Source organism: Myxocyprinus asiaticus, chromosome 32 (genome assembly GCF_019703515.2).
Source record: "Myxocyprinus asiaticus isolate MX2 ecotype Aquarium Trade chromosome 32, UBuf_Myxa_2, whole genome shotgun sequence".
NCBI classification, from domain to species: Eukaryota; Metazoa; Chordata; class Actinopteri; order Cypriniformes; family Catostomidae; genus Myxocyprinus; species Myxocyprinus asiaticus.
The window spans coordinates 37,706,208-37,721,745 of record NC_059375.1 but is presented as its reverse complement, the minus strand read 5'-3'; positions in this window follow the sequence as shown (position 1 = coordinate 37,721,745).

The following is a 15,538-nucleotide window of genomic DNA, read 5'->3' as shown; positions in this document are numbered from 1 at the left end:
TGGTACAGTAAGCTGTTTTGGTATCTTAAAAGTCTAACAGCTTAAAATGAATGACAATGCATAAGACAGTGTAATATATATATATATATATTTATTTTGTATTTTTTTTTTTTTTTACATTTTAGAATAATAGTAAAGTCATCAGATCTGTGGAATAACATAACTGGAACTATGGGAATTCAAAATAAATCAAAACTGTGTTATATTTTAGCATCTTCAAAGTAGTCACCCTTTGTCTAGAATTTGCAGACATGTACTCTTGACATTTTCTCAACCAACTTCTTGAGGTATCACCCTGCGATGATTTTTAAACAGTATTGAAGGAGTTCCCATCTATGTTGGGCACTTATTGGCTACTTTTCTTTATTATTTGGTCCAAGTCATCAATTTTAAAAACTTTATTTTATTTTATTTTTTTTATTACATTTTAGTTTTATAATGAAATTAATTAATTGTGTCAAGCACCAAAAACAACAACAAAGTATCATGAAAATAGTCCTTATAATGAATCTCATTTTGTATTCCACAGAAGAAAGAAAATCATACAGGTTTGGATTTACATAATGGTGGATAAATGATGACAGAATTTCATTTTTGAGTCCATTATTCCACTGAGAACTAATTTTGACCTTTTAGATGTATTTTTTTTTTTTTTTTTTTTTTTTTGAGAAATTCTCAAAGAAAAAAAAGCAATTTTTCAAGGTCAAATCTACTTCTCTCAAAGTATTGCTGCTTCACATTATGATGGGCTTTGAATGGAGACTCAAACCCTGGAGATCATAAAGTCTATTGAGACTTCAGACATCCAGTTTAAATGGCTGATAATCTAATATAAAAGGAAGTGTCAAAAATGCAATTTCTCTCTGACATGCTCCGTAAGGCAGCTCTATTGTGTTGTAGCCAAATCGACTTTGTTTCCTCATTGTTTCTTCTCTCCCTGTCCGCTCTTTCTCTCTATATTGCATTGACAACAGCAAAGCACATCCTAATATTTTCATGGCTCCATCATTCATTTTAATTATGAATTAGGTGTGCAGCAAGTGATTGCTTTCTCTAGCAGTGGTTTTGCTTGTTAGTTTTAGATACCTAGTTCAAAACGGTAAGAAATTTGAATATTATTCTAAGTATAACTAAAATTGTAATATATATATATATATATATATATATATATATATATATATATATATATATATATATATATATATATATATATACAGGGTTGGGGAGTAATGGAATACATGTAACGGGATTACGTATTTAAAATACAAAATATAAGTAACTGTATTCCACTACAGTTACAATTTAAATCATTGGTATTTAGAATACAGTTACATTCAAAAAGTATTTTGATTACTGAAGAGATTACTTTGCAATTTATTGTCATTTGTTTCATTTAATATTTAGTCCTTTCAGATGCGATCCAAAGTGCATTTGAACAGCGGTGAAATACTTTCTTATGATGTGTTACATTCATATGAGCAGACAGAGAAGTAAGTTTGGAGTAAGTTTGGAGCACAAGAAATAGAAATAAACCTTGTGTAAATTGTCAGCTTTACGCTAAGCTAAAACGCTATTTCTAGCCATTTTACATGCACGTTACCAGGCACGATCATATTTTTTTATCAAGAAAATTCACATTGGATCATAATTTCTTTGATATTAGCGCAAAAATCGTATTCTTCATAATAATTTTTGTATTGTTTTCCTGTATAAATATCTAAAAATCCTTAAAACAAGATCAATTTGATTAATCTTGTTTTAGAAACAACACTGCATGAGATATTTAGGTTTTTCTGAGAATGTATTTTTAACGTGTAATTTGTCTTACTGTACTGACAGAGTTTTTATATATACAATTTTATTGTTTTATTTATTTATTATTTATTTATGTTTTTTTATTTATTTATTTGTAAGAGGTCTTGGGTACACAAGTGGACACAATAAAAAATACTGATATACATAAGGCAAGGGCCAACTATATATTGAAGGTAGAACTGTGTTGTGCATAATACAAAAGGTATTTTTCTCATGAATGTCAGGTCAGGTTGTCACATTTTTATCAGGGTTCTTTTAAATATTTGATTTTTTTTTTTAAACATTTCCATATAACACAAATTGACAATAACAAATAAACACACTTTAAATGCTATACTTTAAAGTTTCTATAACTAGCCCATATGTCTGCTATATTGCGGAGTGATTGCATGTGATTCTTTGTATATTTTTCTATAAAACTTTTTTTATTTTTTTCAGGCTTAATTATTACCTATTACTGTAAAGTCTTCCCCATAAGAAAATAGAGCACACTGAGAATACGTGAAAGAATACATGAATATGTATCATTGTTTATGTATCTGACAATATAGATAAAATGCTGCATAATGTCTCACAGGTTTTTATCACATTTGGCAAGTCTTCACACCAAAGCTTTTCTTTTGGATTTTCATGCTTGGCATTTTGACATCAGATAGCAGTAAACAAGGATCATTAGCATGGCGCTAATTAGCTCGGTGTGATGGCTCTGTAATTAGTACACAAGCAGTGTCTCTCAGATCTCTGGAGTTACATCAAAAGGAAATCTCACTCAATTAGAAGCTCTGCTCCTGTTTAATTTATCCTTTGTTTACCTTTGCTGCTGTTCTTTCAAGACTTTTTATCTTCACCCAAAGGTTCAAACGGAGCTGGCGGCTAGTACCAGGGCTAATTGTTACTTTATCATCACCTTTGATGGTGGGGTGCCTTGAAAGCCGTCAACCCATTAGTTAAAATGCACTGGAACATCCCATGGATTGGCCTTAGAATTATGTAACATGCTGTTTTAGTCACTGTACAGATGTCCAGTAATGGTTATGTTTTCTTTATTTATAAGCTTTTACTTATTTTTTTATTTACAGATATATTATAGAGGGAATCATTGGGAGAGAGGGGTGGAATGGAACCGGGACATGTTGCAGGCCGAATTCGAACCTATGTCACCCATGTGAACGCCACAGCTACGCGTCTGGAAAACCTAATGTTGTAAACGTACGTATGACCAGATTTGATCCGAAATTCCATGGATTTGATCCAACGTCAAAAGTGAGGAACAAATCAGGATTTATAAAGGCAGAAACTGATGTGAAAATGTTCTTATGTGTAAGTCAACTGACAAGCATGCGTACAAAAGTTTTTTGTGCTTATTCTCCGGTGTGCCAGTGTGCAATGACTTGATTTATTTTTAAATGTTAGTAATGCAAATATGAGTCAGTGACTGACTGAATTCATTAATAAATGATTAAGCGGGAACAAGAATATTCCGATATGAGTGTATGCATAATGTAAATGTTTTATTTTGAATATCCACTGGAACAGAATATTTATTTATAGCCCTATTGGCACATTTCCATTATCAATTAATTATAAATGAACCTACAAATTATAGGCAGGTGTAATATACGGAATGCGATGTCAAGCACATTTTCGGAGCGAGGAGGACGAGAGATTGTATAGTTAAACATAGCTAAATCAATATAAAGATGGTTAAAAAGCACTTCAACAGAGCGGTTCACTTAAGAGGTCCGCCGGGTTTGGGTCAGTTTTTCAAGGAGGGCTTTAGGTTCGGGTTTGTAATTTATGAAAAGATATACAGGCCATCCATACTTGTTTCACCCACGTGCTCTCACTCACAGATACACGTGAACAGATGAGGGGCCGTTCACACCGAATGTGTTTTGGTGTGCGTCTGGTCTGTTTTTCCATTGTTTTCCAATGTAAACCTGCTCTGGACGAACATCTATACCCGCTGCACTGCGTCTCACTGTTTCTTCAGTGACTCACGCAGAACCGGCACATTTTTAGACACTGTCAAGTTAAAAATAACTTTTTTAATGCATGTCGAGACACCTCAACACCTCTGTTTTATTCGTTGTGGTGCATCTAGATTGTTTTTAGTTTAGGAGTCACAAAGATTTAATGTTCTGAACAAGAGAGGTGACTGTTACAATGTTCAACATTATTCCAGATTGTTCTGCACCAAGCAAAGTTTCAGAGCTAAATAAACGACAATGATTTTATTTATTTTTTTCTCTAGTGTGCTGAGGGGCTGCCGTGTCTTGTATGTTAACTGCTACAATACTGTTACAAATGTTGCCTACAATTTTTAAAATAAATACAGCCTTTTGCAACATGGTGAACAATACACTGCAGCATCAGAATATAAGCTCCAAGTGAAAATAAAGTAAATAAGACAGCAATATAATACTACTGTATACAATAATTCATCAAAGTAATAGTAATAATAATGCTGTATCATATTATAATGACAAACTGAACATCAATAAATAATCGATGGGTTATAATAATAATGAATAACAACTGAATTCCAAAATGTTATTGAGTAAAGTAGTAGGTTTGAACACCCTGTACATTAAAAAATAAAATAAAATAATAAAAAAAAAAGTCTAGTTGCTTTGTAAAAATATATGTAGATTGCTTTTTTATCGCTGTATTCTGGAAAAACTGGAAAACATGCATTAATGATCATTAACTAGATTTTTATTTCATTAAACATTTTGAATGTACTTGGCTACAATGGCTGATATGATGAATTTAAAATCTATTTTATGTAATTTTTTTTTAAGCAAACATTTTTTAAATGGGGCCCCAGGTTGGTCGGCTGCTTGGGGCCTCAAAAAACATAAAACCACCCCTGCTGTCCTGCAATGTGAATTCTAAGAATTGGTCTTTTACAAATGCAGAGGTTTAAAGGGTTTGACAGGCATAGTCAGCATCTAGTATCTAGTGAAAGGGCATATCTGGTCAGACTGCACATTAGACGACATGGGAACCTGTCTTACCGGCATGTCAGTCTGGTGAAGGAAAAGGCTTTTCCTGTCTGCATTCTACATTCTACACAATGTATTCCATTATTATTATTTATTTTATTTATTTATTTATTTATTTTTATTCTTAAGAGACAAAAAGCATTTTTCAGGAATTATAGGAATAGTTCACACAAAATTAAATAAAATCATGCAAAAATCAGGATGACTACTTTTATTTATTTATTTATTTGGAGATGGAGATGGAGATGACATTTGTGGTCATGACATATCCTTGTGTGGAAAAGAGCTGCTGAAAATATTCTTCAAAATGTCTCCTTTTGTGTTCCATGAAAAAAAAAAAAAAGAAAAAAGAAAATAACAACAACAACACCACAGCATACAGCATTGGAATGACATAAATAAACACATACTTTTTACTTTCTTTCTAAATAGGGTTGTCTTTTCTATTTTTCCCCACCACAAATTAATGATGACAATTTCTGCTGTTGTTGTAGGAACTGTCACTATACATCATCAAACACACAGCATGGACAGATCTTTCTTGACGACAGGCCACCTAGGAAAAGTAAGCACCTGCTGATTGCTTCAACATAACTGTGAAGCATTTCTTTGGGGCACAATTGTGCACACCTCTCTGACACTTTCTACCTCTGGAACACTCAAACAGCCAGATGCTGTATATGAGTGGTTTGAGTTGCTGACTGTCGCAGATCTTAAGGTACTCATTTTTGTACTCTCTCTCTCTCTCTCTCTCTCTCTCTCTCTAATATATATATATATATATATATATATATATATATATATATATATATATATATATATATATATATATATATATATTATTATTATTATTATTATTATTATTATTATTAATTTTTTCTCCCTGTGGAACACTAAAGGAGAAACTTTGAAGAATTTTACGCAGCTCTTTTTCACCCATTAAACGAACCATAAATGTAGTCCATGCGACTCATGCGCAAGCCTTCTGAAGCCATATTATAACATTGTGTGAGGAACAGACTGAAGTTTAATTTGTCATGCAAAAATCTTCCCCTCACGAAAGCTCTGAAATGTCTTTTGTGTTCGGAATCAAATTTAAATCCACGGAAAAATGAACAGTCTATGGGTCTTTAATGACAAGAATGAGTAAATAATAAATAATTTTCATATTTAGGTGAACTGTTCCTTTAAATTATGTTCCTGGTCTTAATACATAATTTATTAGTATACATTATTCCAACTAATGTTTTTCATTTTTTTTTATTTTTTATTTTTTATTTTTTTATGTATGTCCACTTTTCACAATCCAATGTATTCAATCCTTCCTTCCTTTTTTTATTTTATTTATTTATTTATTTATTTATTTTTTATTTTATAAAGTGAATTAACTAGTTTTAAAGGAATAGTTCACCCAAAAATGAAAATTTGCTGATAATTTACTCACCCTTTTTCTTTCTTCATCAAAACAGAATTTAAGATTTTTAGGATTTCATTTCAGGCCTTCTTATTTAAACAATGCAAGTGAGTGTACTCGGTCCAAAATGCATATTTAGGGTGCATCAAAATAATCCACATGACTCCAGTCGACAAATAAAGTTCTTCTGAACCCAAACGATTGATTATTTTTAGAAACAAAACAATACTTATATACTTTTTAACTACAAATGTTTGCTTCCGTACATCTCTGTAACGCACGCTCCTGAGAGGGATGATGTTAGCTAGTTAGTAAGGTCATGCGTGGAGGAGGAGTCAGGAAGCGCGTCATTGTTTACAAGAGGAACGCTGTTCAAAATGTTATTGTCTTTGCTGTAGATTTGTATTTGTATAAGTGTATTGTTCAAAATGGTCATTTGGCACGTGTATCCTGGATGCTTCAACCTTCAGAAACCCCAATGAAAATGAACGCGGGGAAAAATATTAACTTTCATCGATTGCTTATACATGATCATGAGCGATTGAAGCTCTGGCTTATTGCGCTGAACCTGGATATCAGTACACCCCTACATTCTCTCAAATATTGGAGGGTGTGCAGTGAAAATGTTCCCCCTGAGGATTTCAGACCATCGAAAGAAACAAAGAGTCAACATCTGAATTCACTGGCTGTGCCCCTGCTGTCTTTCCAGCGAACTCAGGTATGTTTGAAAATGTTTATCATTGTCACGCCTCTCTTGGGCTCTGCACCTCCCTCAGCGCTGCGTTCCTCATCACTCGATTTCTAATTCACTGCACCTGCACTCAATTCACTCGCTCATCACTGCCTGCATACATAACTCACCTTCATGCAACTTCACTGTCAAGTCTCACACAAAGGACTCTAGTTTGACTGTGCTGCTCTCACGCAGTGTTTGCAAATACCTGTCTGTATTTGCTCTTGATCTTCGTCGATATCTGTTTAGTGCTTACCTTGCTGTTTCACCTCTTCTTCCGTTCTGTGGACATCAACCTTGTGAATCCCTGTTCAGTTTGTGAAGCTTCTCTTCTGTGTGATATCACATGTACCATTGATCTCACTATGTAGACCCTGTAAATCTTGTGAATCTCAGTAAACACTCTTGCACTTGGTTTCACTAACTACAACTTGTGTGGCTTGAGTTCCTGACAGTCATATAGCCTATATATTTCTGCTAATGAAAAAAAAAAGCACAAGTAGATAACGCAGCAGCATTGCTCTGAAATAAAGGATAGTTATTTACTGCAGCAATGTTTTTTATTATTATTTAGAAATGATTTTTTACTTTTTTTATATTGTTTTGAAATTGTTTTGGACTGTTTTGGTTTGTGAACGGCACAAGTTTCTCTTGTAAACAATGACGCGCTTCCTGACTCCTCCTCCACGCCTGACCTTACCAACGAGATTACGTCATCCCTCTCATGAGCGCGCGATACAGAGATGTACACAGAGAGCGAACATTTGTAGTTAAAAAGTATATACGTTTTGTTTAAAAAAAAATAATCAATTGTTTGGGTTCAGAAGAACTTTATTTGTCGACTGCAGTCGTGTGGATTATTTTGATGCACCCTAAATATGCATTTTGGACTGTCAAAAAATGGAGGACATTCACTTTATTTAAATGAGGAGGCCTGAAATGAAATCCTAAAAATCTTAAATTCTGTTCTGATGAAGAAAGAAACTCATACATCTTGGATGGCCTGAGGGTGAGTAAATTATCAGCAAATGTTCATTTTTGGGTTAACTATTCCTTTAACATATACAAGTTTTGATTTTAAAAATGTATTACTATATGTAAAAAATGAACATTAACCAAGATTAATAAATGCTGTAAAAGTATTGTTCATTTTAAGTTTATGTGAAGTTCTTAACTAATTTTAACAAATGCAACCTTATTGTAAAATGTCACTGTTGTTCCAAAGTCATATGACTTTCTTTAATCCATTAAACATTCTCTATCACCATTCACTTTCATTGCATTTTTTTTCCATACATTAAAATGAATGGTGACTGAGGCCGAACATCTCCTTTTGTGTTCCATGGAGGTAAACAAAAATCATATTGGTTTGCAATGATATTAGGTGAGTTAATGATAACATAATTTTTATATGTGGCTGCACTATTCCTTACAGCACAATTTCCTTCCAAAAGTGTTGTATAGATTGCAAGATCAGATATCTGTTAATCCATATGTGTTAGAGACACCCATATTGGTTAATAGCTGAAAACAACGCAAGAACAAATGCCACACAGTTGTTGATGAAGTCGAGGGACATTTAGATGTACAGATTGCAAGAGCCCAGCGGCCAAATGATCTGTGCAAACAATCCCCATATGGGAGCTCCAGATAACTCAAAGACAGCAAAAACTCAATTCAACAAAGGACAAAGCCATTTCATTCATTACAATGGAATTCACATCAGATGTTTTGGGTTACAGATGCCTGCAAGACATGCAGAATCAGGAACAATTTTGTTGCGAATTTAAAATAGCTGATACTTTTAAATCAATAGTTAACCCAAAAAAAGATGAAAATTATGTCATTGTTACTCACCCCAATGTCGTACTAACCGTACTAAACACAAAGGAGAGCTTATACAGAATGTCCGAGCTTCTATTATCCATAAAACAAAAATGGATTGTGAGTTATACTGCCAACCCCCAAAAAGGAAAAAGAAGCACAATAAAAGTACCATAAAAAAATTTATACAACTGATGCACTATATTTCAAGACTTTTGAAGCCATACAAAAGTTGCTTTGTATGAGGAACAGACCAAAATTTTACACAAATTTGAATAAGATGTGTGAGCTTTGGTGAAGGAGAAGATAATCAGTAAGTTAGCATCATACATTTTGGTCTGTTCCTCGCCCAAGCTATCATATGGCTTCAGAATATGTGGAATATAGCACACAAGCCAATTAGACTAGTTTTATGATAGTTAAATGGTACTACAATGGTTTTTATAATTTTATTGTATTTTTTTTTTTTAAGTTTGTCAGTATAAATCACCATTTATTTACAAATGTCATAGGAGTGGTTAAAATGACAACATTTTCATTTTCGAGTGAAACACTCCTTAAAATTGAGAATAACAGGGTGAATTGTGTGGAGGCTTGTGCACACTTTTTTAATGGGATTGATGTGAATGGAGCAGCATCTTGCATAGGCATTTGGTCAGACAATGACAAGAGGTACATTTTTAAAGCATTAACTGCCCAGATATGTGTCTTTCTCTTGATGGTGATGAAGGGACTAGAGAGAGAGAGATAGATTCATATTCTCCTTCAAATCTTTCTTTCTGCTGAATTGGCCACCTGAATAATGTACTTGAAAGTTTTAATTAATCTGTACGGCGTGGATAAGAGTTATTTAATGATATTATTGAATGTGTCTAATTTGAAAACGTCAGTCAGAAAAGTGGAATGTATGTTGCCCTCTCCTGCTCAGATCAGAAAGAAAAAAAAAAAAAGATCTTCCTCTTTGTAATTGCCAATCAAAGATAGGTCAATGTTGTTATGCAGCACATTTTTATGTATGCATCATATATGTCTTAATATGCTGGACAAATATTTAATTTACTGTTTTTAAAATGGAAGTCATTTTAGTGGAGCCCCTATTGTTTTTGTTAGTGTTCTTATTACAACACCAATTCCAAAAAAGTAGGGACAGTATGAAGAATGCTTAAAAAAATTTCTAAAAAAATAAATAAAAAAAAACATTCGAAAAAAATAAATAAATTAATTAAAAACAAAAGAGTGGTTTGCAAATTATATTCACACTGTGTTATATTGAAAGCACTACAACTACACATTATATGATGTTTTACCTTGTGAATGTCATTTTTTTTTTTTTTTTTTTTTATGTACAGGAATATAAAATCAGACGATAGCAACATGCTCCAAAAAAAGTTGAGACGGGCAATTTAAGACTAGTATAAATTTGATGAGTTGAAATAATTAGGCAATGTGAAACAGGAGATGTTAAACAAGTGAGGCAATTGTGTCATAGTATACAAGAAACCTCCAAAAACAGCCTAGTCCTTCAAGAGCAAGGATTGTTCGAGACTTGTCAATTTGCCAACAGATGCTTCTGCAAATAATCCAGCACTTTGAGAACAATGTTCCCCAAAGACAAATTGGAAGGATTTTTGGCATTTCACCCTCTAGTGCACAATATAGTTAAAAGATTCAAGGAATCTGATCAAATCTCGGTGTGTAAAGGGCAAGACGAAAACCACTTTTGAATGCACGTGATCTACGATCCCTCAGATGTCACTGTCTTAAAAAATGTCATTCATCTGTAATAGATATAATGAACATGGCCTTGGGATTACTTTAGTAACCCTTTGTTAGTCAACACCACTCGCCTCTGCATCCACAGATGCAAGTTAAGACTTTACTCTGCAAAGCAGAAGCCCTACATCAACACTGTCCAGAAGCGCTGCTGACTTCTCTGGCCTTAGTCTCATCTTAGATGGAAAGTAGAACAGTGGAACCGTGTTTTTTGGTCCGACGAGTCCACAGTTCAAATTGTTTTTGAAAAACACAGCTGTAATGTTCTCCAGGCCAAAGAGGAAAAGGACCATCCAAGCTGGTATCAGCATCAGGCCCAAAAACCAATGTTTGTATGGGCCAGGGCTGTGTCAGTACCCATGGCATGGGTAACTCACACATCTGTGAGGGCACCATTAATGCAGACAGATATGTAAACATTTTGTAGCAACATATACTGCCTTCCAGCACCGTCTTTTCCAGGGATGTCACTGTATTTTCCAGCAAGACAACTTCAAACCACAAACTGCCCAGATTACAAGTGCATGGCTGTGTAAGCAGAGAGAGTGGGTGCTAGATTGGCCCACCTGTCACCAATTGAGAATGTGTGGCACATTATAAAAGCACACCTTACGGCAACAAAGACCCCATAAAATTGTGCAGCTGAAGACCTTCATAATGGATGAATGAGGGACAATTCCACTTTCTAAACTTAACAAACTTGTGTCTTCAGTGCCCAAATGCTTAATTAGTGTTATTAGAAGAAATGCTGATGTTTCACAGTGATAAACACTCGACTGTCCCAACTTTTTTGGAGCATGTTGCAATCATCTGAAATCTGAAACAAATGAAATTCACAATGTAAAACATCATGTAATGTGTAGTTGTAGTGCTTTCAATATAGCAAAGGGTGAATATAATTTACAAATCATTTTTTTTTTTTTGTTTTTATTAGCATTTTTCATACTGTCCCAACTTTTTCGGTATTGAGGTTGTAATAGGCACCTATTGTATTAATTCATTTTTTTTTCTTATTATTCTTCGGCTGGCTGGGAGACTATGGTAGCCCCATGAATGTTTTGGAGGAAAGTTATGAAATTTGGCACAGTGATAGGGGTGGGTATGAATAGCCCTCACCTAAAATGAGGGGTCTCTAGGACAAACTCTATAGCAGCACCACCAGTTCAAACATTCACTTTTCTTTTACACATAACTTTTGAACTGTTAATAATAATAATAATAATAATATATATATATATATATATATATATATATATATATATATATTATATATACACACACAGTATATATATTTTATTTTATTTATTTATTTATTTATTTATTTATTTTTTCATGAGAATGGGGGTTCAAATGGGGGTTCAAATGGGGGACTTGACCAAGATCATGCATGCTTCTGTTGCTCTTGACTTTGCATATTTCTGAGCACAATAAAGGCTGATCTTATGGGCTTAAGGTCTAAAGTAGTCAAACGGTTGCTTTAAATCAGTGGTCCACAATTCTGGTTCTAATGTCCCACATCAAATCATGGCGTACAGTTCTAAAATTCTTAAATTGTGCTTTGTCCCTTAATTGCTGCTTGCAGCTGGTCATAGTATTATTTTTTTTACTTTTAGTGCAGAATCACAATTAAGTGAACTGGTAATACTTTACAATCAGATTGTATTTGTTAATGTAAAAAATAACATGAACTAACAATTAACTAACACTTGGTTAATGTTAATTTAAACATACACTAATGCATTTTTAAAATATGTATTTGTTAACATTAGGTTATGCATTATGAACTAACAATTGTATTGTTATAAATTAACATCAGCCAAGCTTAATAAATACTGTAAAATATATCAAAGTCCATTTCAAGGCTAATCAGTCCACAACTATTTTCTATGGATACAAGCAGCATAATAGTACAGCTCCCATCAACTTGAAATCTCCAAAACAGTTGGTCAAGATTATGATCAAATACTATATTTAAAATCAGCAGTAAAATCTGACAACAAAGGTTTCATAAATTGTGCTTCTTTAGCTCAGGTCTAAATAAACACTATTTTTTCAGCTGGTCCAGCTAATGTGCATGTGTTTTCTGGCGTTAACTGACAGGAAATTATGTATCTAAAAGGTGATTGGCTCTTTTACCTGTAAGGTGGGACTTCCTTTTGTTCACACACAATATTAGGTGTTCAAATTACTCACATTCGTTTTAAAAGAAGAGGTTCATCTCAGGCTAAACAGTCTCTGGACGTATTCAGGGTTCACAAGGTCATGGTATACCTGGAAATATCACATTTTAAAATTGTGTTTTCCAGGCCTGGAAAAGTCATGGAAATCAATGCAATCTTAAGTCATGGAAAAGTCATGGAGATTTATATAGTGAATATACATGTTTCTAGTTTTCCTTTGCTCTAAAATATTTTATCACATATAGTAGATATGCTCTTGTGTAGAGTTAACCTTGCTTGTAAGACATAGTGATGTTCCATTTGTGAGCAAATCATTTTTTTGAGTCAGTTCTTTTTAATGAATTAATTTCAATGTTTCACATATCAGTCTAAATGATTCAATGGAACAATTTTGTTTTACAGTTCCATTTCCAGTATTTACAAATTCCTGGAATGATTATGAAAATGTCATGGAAATGCATTGCTCAAAAAGGGTGGAACCCTGAATATTGTTTATTGTTAGTTCATGATACCTAATGCAATATCTAATGTTATCAAATAGAACCTTATTGTAAAGTGTGACCAGTGAAAATAGGGATGAATTGTACATTGTTTTACTACTTTCAGAATCATGTGTAAAGGTGTTAAGTTATAGTGATTTTACTACGGTTAATGTTTCTCCACTTCGTGTTTGTGCCTAAAACCCTCTTAACTGTGGTAAAATCACTGTAACACAGGCTCCACTGACCCATTCCTGTTTAATGCCTGTATTTTAAAACATTATTTAACATATTGCCGAATGTCGTCCTCAAACTATGTGCAAATTGAAGGCTACAAAAAATCTAAATGCAAAATCTTGCAATATAAATATAAATAGAAGAAATATAAAGAAATATAAATAGAAGGGCAATTTAAATCATGAAATGAAATGACAATAAACCAAACTGTTATAATCCCATTGCAGTTACATTTAAGATTTCAGTTAAACATGGTTCAATTTAGTGATAAATTTGACGTTCAACATGTCAACAATATTTTATTGTGGCACTCTGTTTGGTTACTTCACTCCATGAAGTAAGCCTATTTTTATGTATTATTATTATTATTATTATTATTATTATTATTATTATTGACCTGTCTGAAGTAATAATGACTCGCTTGCTGTTTTGGACAAGATGTTTTGCAAAATGGGAATTGAAACTTGCATGACTGAGTATATAATATTTACAAATAAGAATAAATCAGTATAATGCAAATTATGAGCTGGGGTTAAACATCTCTCAAGCACATTTAACTGTAGAAGGAATCTGTTAAAGCACCTGACACCCCACACAAAACTATGAGCTTATTAAACATTTTCTATAGTGCTTGGGTTGGGCTCTTTTCAGATGCAGTTCTGTACCATTTTTCAAATGACATTTTTCCCATCAAAACACTTTAACTACTGTAAAGTGGTGTAACAGATGGAGGTTTGTCATGCTGGAGCAAAGATATTCAACTAATCATAATTAAATTCATTATCAATTATTTTCATCATTGATCTTTATCATTTTAATGATATTTAGGTTTTATTGATTAGTTGTTTCAGCCCTCTGAAAGCTTTATACATACGACCCCTGATCAACCTCCAGTTACTCTTGACACACCCTTTTCTGTCCTAATCAAGCTGATCCACTACTCATTGTCAGCAGCTGTGCTGCTGAGCAGGAAGTGGATAAAAGCCTGTGTTTTGAGCATAGCAGGAGAGTAGATTTTGTGGTTGTAGTAGCTACTGGCAGACTGCTCTCAAGTCATTTGTTTGCTTCTGCTTGTTAAGTCTTTTTTCATCTCTCTTTTGAGGTAAATTGTTTGCCTCTTTCTTTATCTGCTGTTAAGCTTAGTGTCTTTACTCTGACTCTTTAGTGGGTGTCATGGAAACATGGACTATGGCATGGGTCGTAACAAATGGTGTTTCCGCCTAGTTAGTTATATCCTTGCTTGAGTGTGATTAACAGGCAGGATTAAATTGAGGTGGGTAGTTGCTTGCTACCCCAAACAATGTTTTGAGAATTTTGAGAGGGTTTTTTTTTTTTTTCCCCCTCCTGGGTCTGTCCATTTTACTTAGATGACCACTAAGTTTGATGCAGCATACTTTTGTAAGACTTCTTGTTACACTGTCAGAAGGCTGACTTGCTGGAAATTGAGGCAGCCTATGATATTTTGATCACTCCAAGCAGCAAAAAGGCTTTTTGTGATGTGTCAGCAGTTTTGTTTTCCCTCACATCTTAGAGGGGAGGCAAAAAAAAAAAAAAAAACTAAAATTGTAAGAGTGAAGGGAATTCCAGCAACCTAATTTGACAGGAAACTTGCGATTAACCTGTCTTTAGAACCTGAGGGCTCTGTTGGAATGGTAGCTGCTAACCTACCTGGCCTTTCAGTGACTCTTGCATGGCAATTTGTGTTTTCACCTACCAGACCATCACTGTATATTACTGCTGGAGTACAACCCAGTGAGAAAAGTTTAGAACTCCAGGTGGCTTTAGCCAAGTGAAATGCTGAAAAGGAAATAGTTAAAGAGGTTGGTGTTGGAAGGTAGGCAGTTGGAGATGGAGGAAAACAAGTGTGCTAGGGAACATAAACTAGAGATATTAAGAACCATTTCTCCCCAAACTCCATTAACCCCAGCTATCACTACAGGTTTCGATTTGACACCCAAAGATTGGTTATCTTCAACGAGCAAAATGTTGATGTTTATTTGCCCTATTTGAAAGAGTAGCTACTACCCTAAAGTGGCCCAAAGTGACTGACTGGTAATGCGCAGGATGTCTGTGCT